This window comes from Scyliorhinus torazame, chromosome 25 (assembly GCF_047496885.1).
Source record: "Scyliorhinus torazame isolate Kashiwa2021f chromosome 25, sScyTor2.1, whole genome shotgun sequence".
In the NCBI taxonomy this organism is placed as follows: Eukaryota; Metazoa; Chordata; class Chondrichthyes; order Carcharhiniformes; family Scyliorhinidae; genus Scyliorhinus; species Scyliorhinus torazame.
This window is the reverse complement of record NC_092731.1, coordinates 42,783,344-42,792,448: the sequence shown is the minus strand read 5'-3', so window position 1 is coordinate 42,792,448 and position 9,105 is coordinate 42,783,344. Positions and strand designations below refer to the sequence as shown.

Below are 9,105 nucleotides of genomic sequence, written 5' to 3'. Positions count from 1 at the left end.
CTGTAGACAGGACATATCCTTGTGTTAGTTTTGAATGACTTCTGTATGAAGTTAGGGGCGGGTAAGACAACACCCACTTTAACCATATATGTGATAACTGGGATGCTAAGAAAATTGATTGACTGCATGTAATAAAGTGTGACGCGAATACAGTTGATTGATTGTATGTAAATAAGAATCCGCCCCTTGTATCTGTATATTAACCCGTGTGAGCCTCAGCTCAAGTGAGAAAGAGTGCTGTCAATAGGCTGGGGAGCCTCAGGCCTTTTCTCCCAGATCTGATATAATAAACTACTTCTTTACTCATCCTCAGGCCTTCTTGTGAATATTTTCACCTTGAACACTTTGCATCAATCTTCACTGCGGAAGACACCAGAGGGATGCCAGAGCTCGAGGGGACTCAAGGGTCAGAGGTGAGTGCAGTGACCATCACTAAGGGGAATGTTCGGGGGAAATTGAAAAGTCTGAAGGTGGATAAATCTCCTGGACCGGATGGACTACACCTCAGGGATGTAAAAGAGATATGTGAAGAGATTGTGGAGGCATTGTTTGTGATCTTTCAGGAATCACTGGAAGCAGGAAGGGTCCCAGGGGACTGGAAAGTGGCTAATGTTACACCACTATTAAAGAAGGGAGGGAAGCAGAAGGTGGGAAATTATAGGCTGGTTAGCCTGACTTCGGTCATTTGTAAGATTTTAGAGTCAATTATTAAAGATGAGATCGCGGAGTACTTGGAAGTGCCTGGTAAAATAGGACTGAGTCAGCACGGTTTATTCAAGGGGATGCCATGTCTGACAAATCTGTTAGAGTTCTTTGAGGAAGTAACAAGGAAGTTAGACAAAGGAGAACCAGTGGACGTGATTTATTTAGATTTCCAGAAGGCCTTTGACAATGTGCCGCATAGGAGACTGTTAAATAAGTTAAAAGCCCATGGTGTTCAGGGTAAGATCCTGGCATGGATAGAGGATTGGCTGACTGGCAGAAGGCAGAGAGTGGGGATAAAGGGGTCTTTTTCAGGATGGCAGCAGGTGACTAGTGGTGTGCCTCAGGGGTCTGTGCTGGGACCACAACTTTTCACAATATACATTAATGATCTGGAAGAAGGAACTGAAGGCACTGTTACTAAGTTTGCAGATGATACAAAGATCTGTAGAGAGACCGGTAGTATTGAGGAAGCAGGGAGGCTGCAGAAGGTCTTGGACAGGATAGGCGAGTGGGCAAAGAATTGGCAGATGGAATATAATGTGGAAGTGTGAGGTTATGCACTTTGGAAGGAGACATGGAGGCATAGACTATTTTCTAAAAAGGGAAATGCTTATGAAATCAGGAGCACAATGGGAGTCTTGTTCCCGATTCTCTTAAGGTTAATGTGCAGGTTCAATTGGCAATAAGGAAGGAAAATGCAATGTCAGCATTCGTGTCGAGAGGGATAGAACACAAGAGCAGTGAAGTACTTCATATGCTGTATAAGGCTCTGGTGAGACATCATTTGGAGTATTGTGAGCAGTTTTGGGCCCCATCATGATATCAAATATTATATTATACTAAATATCCATTACTGCCTGAATGGTTGTAAATTGGGGGAGGGGAGTGTGCAGCGGGACCTGGGCATTCTTGTGCACCAGTCGCCTGAAGGTAAGCGTGCAAGTGCAGCAGGCGGTAAAGAAAACTAATGGTATGTTGGCTTCATTGCGAGAGGTCTCGAGAATTGAAACGGGGATGTGTTGCTGCAATTATTCAGGGCCTGGTGCGGTGCACAGAACCAGGGGTCACAGTCTGAGGATTCAGGGGAAACCATTTCGGACAGAGATGAGCAGACATTTCTTCACAAAGAGTGGTGAGCCTGTGGAATTCATTCCCACAGGAAATACTTGATGCTAAAACATTGAATATATTCAAGAGGCGGCTGGATATGGCATTTGGGGTGAATCGGATCAAAGGCTATGGGAAGAAAGGAGGATTATGCTACTGAGTTGAATGATCAGCCATGATCGTGATGAATGTCGGAACAGGCTCGAAGGGCCAAAAGACCTTCTCCTGCTCCTATCTGCTATGTATCGATGTATCTATGAAGGATGTGCTGGCCTTGGAAAGGGTCCAACGGAGGTTCACAAGAATGATCCCTGGAATGAAGAGCTTGTCATATGAGGAACTGTTCAGGACTCTGGGTCTGTACTCGTTGGAGTTTAGAAGGATGAGGGGGGATCTTATTGAAACTTACAGAATACTGCGATGCCTGGATAGAGTGGACGTGGAGAGGATGTTTCTACTTGAACTTAAAACTAGAAGCAGAGGGCACAATCTCAGACTAAAGGGACGATCCTTTAAAACAGAGATGAGGAGTATTTTCTCAGCCAGAGGGTGGTGAATCTGTGGAACTCTTTGCCGCAGAAGGCTGTGGAGGCCAAATCACTGAGTGTCTTCAAGACAGAGATAGATAGGTTCTTGATTAATAAGGGGATCAGGGGTTATGGGAAGAAGGCAGGAGAATGGGGATGAGAAAATATCAGCCATGATTGAATGGTGGAGCAGTCTCGATGGGCCGAGTGGCCTAATTCTGCACCTATGTCTTATGGTCGAACTGACACAGAACATGATTCGCGATTTGAATAATAAAATTGCCGACCGAGGCAATGCCCAAGTTTGTGGGGGTGAGGGTGAAGCCATGCCTAATAGTGGCAACCTTTGGGACATCGGATCAACCAGAACTACGCAAAAAGGAAAGCGGCTAACGCCATTGCTTCCGCTTCCCTAATCGCAAACCAGAGAATCCTGCTCGGTGGCGATCGGCAGCACTACCCACAGCGACAGTCTGGCTCGCTGACCTCTCGGACTTTCTCCACCTGGAGAAGATTAAGTTCGCCACCCGAGGGTCAGAGGAAGCTTCCTACTTGGGGACAATTCATCAGCCTGTTCCAAACCCTGTTCGAGGCCAGCAAGTTAATCAAAAACCAATATAGCTGTGAGGGCATTTAATGAGGCAAGGACGTGAAGTGTCCTTCCCCCAACAATATCGCAGGCTTCAATCTCATTGATCCTGAAGCGGGAGAAGGACCCAGAGCTATGTGAGTCATGTGGTGGTATGTATTAGGGGTCATGTGGGACTGTGAAGCCGTGATGCTAGTGGCTGACAGATCCCGGGTCCTGGTTGGCTGCTGACTCCTGGCTCCGCCCTGAAGGCGGAGTATAAGAACCCGAGCTTCTCCCCGCCGCTTCATTCTGTTGCTGAACTGCTGGGGACAAGTTTCGCTTAATAAAGCCTGGATCGACTTCATCACTTCTCGTCTCTCTCGTAAGTCATTGTGCGCTACAATTTATTAAGCGAGCTTAAAAGACTATGGAGCTCCAGATCGCCCCGGAATGCCTGCGGATCAGCCCCCACGCAGCGAACTCGGCAGCAGTATTTAAACACTGGCAAGCATGTTTTGAAGGCTACCTCCGAACGGCCCCCGGCCGGATCACAGAAGACTAGAAAATGCAGGTCCTGCATTCGAGGGTAAGCCCGGAAATTTACCCTCTCATAGAAGACGCAGAGGATTTCCCGACGGCGCTCACGTTACTGAAGAGCATCTACGTTCACCCCGTGAACCGGTCTACGCGCGCCACCAACTCGCAACGAGACGGCAAAGTCCTGGAGAATCGCTAGAAGAATTCTACGCCGCGCTGCTAATTTTGGGACGGGGCTGCAGCTGCCCGCCGGTGAACGCGATGGAACACACGGACATGCTAATTCGCGATGCTTTTGTGGCAGGTATGAACTCTCCCCAAATCCGCCAAAGACTTTTAGAAAGAGAGTCGTTAGGACTCTCAGAGGCACGGGTCATCGCAGCTTCCCTAGATGTGGCCTCGCAAAACGCCCGCGCCTACGGCCCCAACCACGCGGCAGCCCCTTGGGCTCCGTGGACCCCCGTCACGACAACCCCCCCCCCTCACAGGCTTGCGCGGTTAAAGCGCTAGACCATCCCGGGGGGGCCCGCTGCTATTTCTGCGGGCAAGCGAAACACCCCCGGCAGCGCTGCCCGGCCCGCGCAGCTATTTGTAAAAGCTGTGGCAAGAAGGGCCATTACGCGGCTGTGTGCCGGTCCCGGGGGGTCGCCGCAATCCCCGGAGAAGAACGAGCCCAGCATAGCCCGAACGCTCCCCAACCCCCCCAGCACCCCATGTGCGACCCGCGGGTGCCGCCATTTTGGGTCCCGGGCACCACGAGGGGAGGATGGGCGCCGCCATCCTGTGACCCTCCAGCCACGTGCGACCCATAGGGGCGGCCATTTTGTCCACCCCCGACCACGTGCGATTCATGGACGCCACCATCTTGGTTGACAACAATGGACCCCAGCATCGACGGCTCCATGGGGTCCGAAGAAGACGCCGAGACACTACTACCACGACTGGCTTCGGTGACTCTGGATCAATCACGGCCCCGGACGCTCCAGACGACGACAACAATGGTGCTGATCAACGGACACGAGACACCATGCCTGATCGACTCCGGGAGCACCGAAAGTTTCATTCACCCCGACACGGTAAGACGCTGTTTTCTGACCATCCATCCAAGTACGCAAAAGATTTCCCTAGCTGCAGGATCCCACTCCGTGGAGATCAAATGGTTCTGCATCGCGAACCTAACGGTGCAAGGGAGGGAGTTTAAGAACTACAGGCTCTACGTCCTTCCCCAACTCTGCGCGCCCACATTACTGGGATTAGATTTCCAGTGTAACCTGCAGAGCCTAACATTTCAATTCGGCGGCCCAATACCCCCACTCACTATCTGCGGCCTCGCAACTCTCAAGGTTGAACCGCCGTCCTTGTTTGCAAACCTCACCCCGGATTGCAAACCCGTCGCCACTAGGAGCAGACGGTACAGCGCCCAGGACCGGACATTCATTCGGTCCGAAGTCCAGCGGCTGCTGAAGGAAGGCATAATCCAGGCCAGCAATAGTCCCTGGAGAGCCCAGGTGGTAGTAGTAAAGACCGGGGAGAAACAAAGGATGGTCAAAGACTATAGCCAGACCATCAACAGGTACACACAGCTAGATGCGTACCCTCTCCCCCGCATATCCGACATGGTAAATCGGATTGCCCAGTATAAGGTTTTCTCCACCGTGGACCTCAAGTCCGCCTACCACCAGCTCCCCATCCGCCCAGGTGACCGCGAGTACACAGCCTTCGAGGCAGACGGGCGTCTATACCACTTCCTAAGGGTCCCATTTGGTGTCACGAACGGGGTCTCGGTCTTCCAACGGGAGATGGACTGAATGGTTGACCAGCACGGGTTGCAGGCCACGTTCCCGTATCTCGACAACGTAACCATCTGCGGCCACGATCGGCAGGACCACGACACCAACCTCCAAAAATTCCTCCAGACCGCTAATGCCCTGAATCTCACATACAACGAGGAAAAGTGCGTTTTTAGCACAAACCGGTTGGCCATCCTGGGATACGTAGTGCGCAATGGGATAATAGGCCCCGACCCCAAACGCATGCGCCCCCTTATGGAATTTCCCCTCCCCCACTGCTCCAAAGCCCTGAAACGTTGCCTGGGGTTCTTTTCATATTACGCCCAGTGGGTCCCCCAGTATGCAGACAAGGCCCGCCCGCTAATACAGACCACTACCTTCCCCCTGCCGACAGAGGCTCGCCAGGCCTTCAGCCGCATCAAAGCGGATATCGCAAAGGACACGATGCGCGCCATCGACGAGTCCCTCCCCTTCCAGGTCGAGAGCGACGCATCCGACGTAGCTCTGGCGGCCACCCTTAACCAAGCGGGCAGACCCGTGGCCTTTTTCTCCCGAACCCTCCACGCCTCAGAAATCCGCCACTCCTCAGTGGAAAAGGAAGCCCAAGCCATAGTGGAAGCTGTGTGACATTGGAGGCATTACCTGGCCGGCAGGAGATTCACTCTCCTCACCGACCAACAGTCGGTAGCCTTCATGTTCGATAATGCACAGCGGGGCAAAATTAAAAATGACAAGATCTTAAGGTGGAGGATCGAGCTCTCCACCTTCAACTACGAGATCTTGTACCGTCCCGGAAAGCTGAACGAGCCGTCCGATGCCCTATCCCGCGGCACATGTGCCAACGCACAAATTAACCACCTCCAAACCCTCCACGAGGACCTCTGCCACCCGGGGGTCACTCGGTTCTACCATTTCATAAAGTCCCGCAACCTCCCCTACTCTGTGGCGGAGGTCCGTACAGTCACCAGGAACTGCCACATCTGCGCAGAGTGCAAACCGCACTTTTTCAGGCCGGATAGAGCGCACCTGATCAAGGCATCCCGCCCCTTTGAACGCCTCAGTCTGGATTTCAAAGGGCCCCTCCCCTCCACCGACCGCAACGCATACTTCCTGAACGTGGTGGACGAGTACTCTCATTTCCCCTTCGCCATCCCCTGTCCCAACATGACCGCGGCCACAGTCATTAAAGCCCTTGGCACCATATTCACACTGTTCGGTTGCCCCGCATATATCCATAGCGACAGGGGGTCCTCCTTCATGAGTGACGAGCTGCGCCAGTTCCTGCTCAGCAAGGACATAGCCTCGAGCAGGACGACCAGCTACAACCCCCGGGGGAATGGGCAAGTAGAGAGGGAGAACGGCAAGGTCTGGAAGACAGTCCTGCTGGCCCTACGGTCCAGGGATCTCCCAGTTTCCCGGTGTCAGGAGGTACTCCCGGATGCTCTCCACTTCATCCGGTCGCTGCTGTGTACCACCACTAACCAAACGCCTCATGAGCGCCTCCTTGTCTTCCCCAGGAAGTCCTCCTCCGGAACGACACTGCCGACCTGGCTGGCGGCCCCAGGACCCATCTTGCTCCGGAAACATGTGCGGGCGCACAAGTCGGACCCGTTGGTCGAGAGGGTTCACCTTCTCCACGCGAACCCGCAGTACGCCTACGTGGAGTACCCCGACGGCCGACAGGATACGGTCTCCCTGCGGGACCTGGCGCCCGCCGGCAACACACACACCCCCCCGACACCGATCATCCCCTCCATACCACCGGCGCACCCCACGACCGCCCCCTTCCCGGGAGGATCGGTCCACTTAGCGCCCGCCCAGGAGTGAAACAGGAACGAACACCAAAACGCTCCCGGAGACGACAACGCCTGATCAAGCACCTGCACCACCACCGGGGCTGAGGCGATCGACGGGGAAGACCAGACCGCCCGCTCGACTCGTGGCATCCGCGTGACACCAAGAATGTTGTTGTATTGTAACAAAAAAAAAAAATGTTTTTCTCTTACTAATATTTGTAAATAGTTTCACAAACTTTGTACATAGCCCAGTGTAGGGCTAAAACTATAGTAACATGTCCGAAATTTTCCTCCCAGGACCAGCCTTGTAAACCCCTACCACCATGCAAACCACCACCCCGCCAGGTTCCTTTTTAACAAGGGGTGAATGTGGTGGTATGTATTAGGTGTCATGTGGGACTGTGAAGCCGTGATGCTATTGGCTGACAGATCCCGGGTCCTGGTTGGCTGCTGACTCCTGGCTCCGCCCTGAAGGCGGAGTATAAGAACCCGAGCTTCTCCCCGCCGCTTCATTCTGTTGCTGAACTGCTGGGGACAAGACTTGCTTAATAAAGCCTGGATCGACTTCATCACTTCTCGTCTCTCTCGTAAGTCATTGTGCGCTACAAGTCATACAGACCACTCCCCCTACTGAACGTCGATGCCAAACTGCTGGCCAAAATTTTGGTTTTCAGGGTGGAGGACTGTGTTCCGGGGGTGATAGGGGAAGACCAGATGGGGATTGTTAAAGGCAGGTAGCTAACGGCCAACGTTAGAAGGCTCCTAAATGTGATCATGATGCCCTCCGAGGGGAGGGAGGTGGAGGTAGTGGTCGCTATGGACACGGAAAAGGCCTTTGGCTGGGTGGAGTGGAATTATTTGTGGGCGATCCTGAGACGGTTTGGGCTTGGGATCGGTTGCTGTACCAGGCACCGGTGGCGAATGTGCGGACGAACCGGGTGAGTTCGGACTAATTTAGACTGCACCGGGGGACTACGCAAGGATGTCCTTTCTCCCCATTATTTTTGCCTTGGCTATAGAGCCATTGGCGATGGCGCTGAGAGCATCAAAGGACTGAAAGGGACTAGTCCGGGGTGGGGGGGGGGGGGAGGGGCTGGAATACACCGTCTCATTATGAGCAGACAACCTACTCCGATATATTTCTGACCCGTCAGGAGGGACGGGGGAGGTCATGCAGATCCCAGCGGAATTTCGCCGGTTCTCGGGGTGCAAATTGATTCTGGGTAAAAGTGAGATTTTTGTGATCCAGGCCAGGGAGCAGGAGAGGAGACGGGGGGGAAGCTGCTGTTTAAAGTGGTGGGTGGGAGTTTCTGTTACTTGGGAATTCAGGGAGCACGGGGGTGGGAGCAGTTATTGACCTGATTGGTTGAACAATTGAAGGAGGACTTTCGGAGGTGGGACATGCTCCCGTTGTCACTGACGGGGAGGGTGGGACACGCTCCCGCTGTCACTGGCGGGGAGGGTGGGACATGCTCCCGTTGTCACTGACGGGGAGGGTGGGACTTGCTCCCGTTGTCACTGACGGGGAGGGTGGGTCACGCTCCCGTTGTCACTGGCGGGGAGGGTGGGACAGGCTCCCGTTGTCACTGACGGGGAGGGTGGGACACGCTCCCATTGTCACTGGCGGGGAGGGTGGGACTTGCTCCCGTTGTCACTGGCGGGGAGGGTGGGATACGCTCCAGTTGTCACTGACGGGGAGGGTGGGATACGCTCCAGTTGTCACTGGCGGGGAGGGTGGGACACGCTCCCATTGTCACTGGCGGGGAGGGTGGGACACGCTCCCGTTGTCACTGACGGGGAGGGTGGGATACGCTCCAGTTGTCACTGGCGGGGAGGGTGGGACATGCTCCCGTTGTCACTGGCGGGGAGGGTGGGATATGCTCCCGTTGTCACTGGCGGGGAGGGTGGGACATGCTCCCGTTGTCACTGACGGGGAGGGTGGCACATGCTCCCGTTGTCACTGACGGGGAGGTTGGGACACGCTCCCGCTGTCACTGACGGGGAGGGTGGGACATGCTCCCGCTGTCACTGACGGGGAGGGTGGGACATGCTCCCGCTGTCACTGGCGGGGA

The 9,105-nt window shown here is 54.0% G+C and overlaps 1 protein-coding gene across 1 annotated transcript in view; it reads left to right on the top strand.

Moving 5' to 3' along the window:
• The first annotated feature begins 371 nt into the window (after nt 1–371).
• The window catches only part of LOC140402506 (pancreatic secretory granule membrane major glycoprotein GP2-like), an 82,908-nt gene continuing 74,174 nt past the window's right edge, over nt 372–9,105 (top strand). Inside the window, exon 1 of the mRNA XM_072490364.1 lies at nt 372–413. The gene's annotated coding sequence lies outside the window, so the exon portion shown is untranslated. The remainder of the gene's footprint in view (nt 414–9,105) is intronic.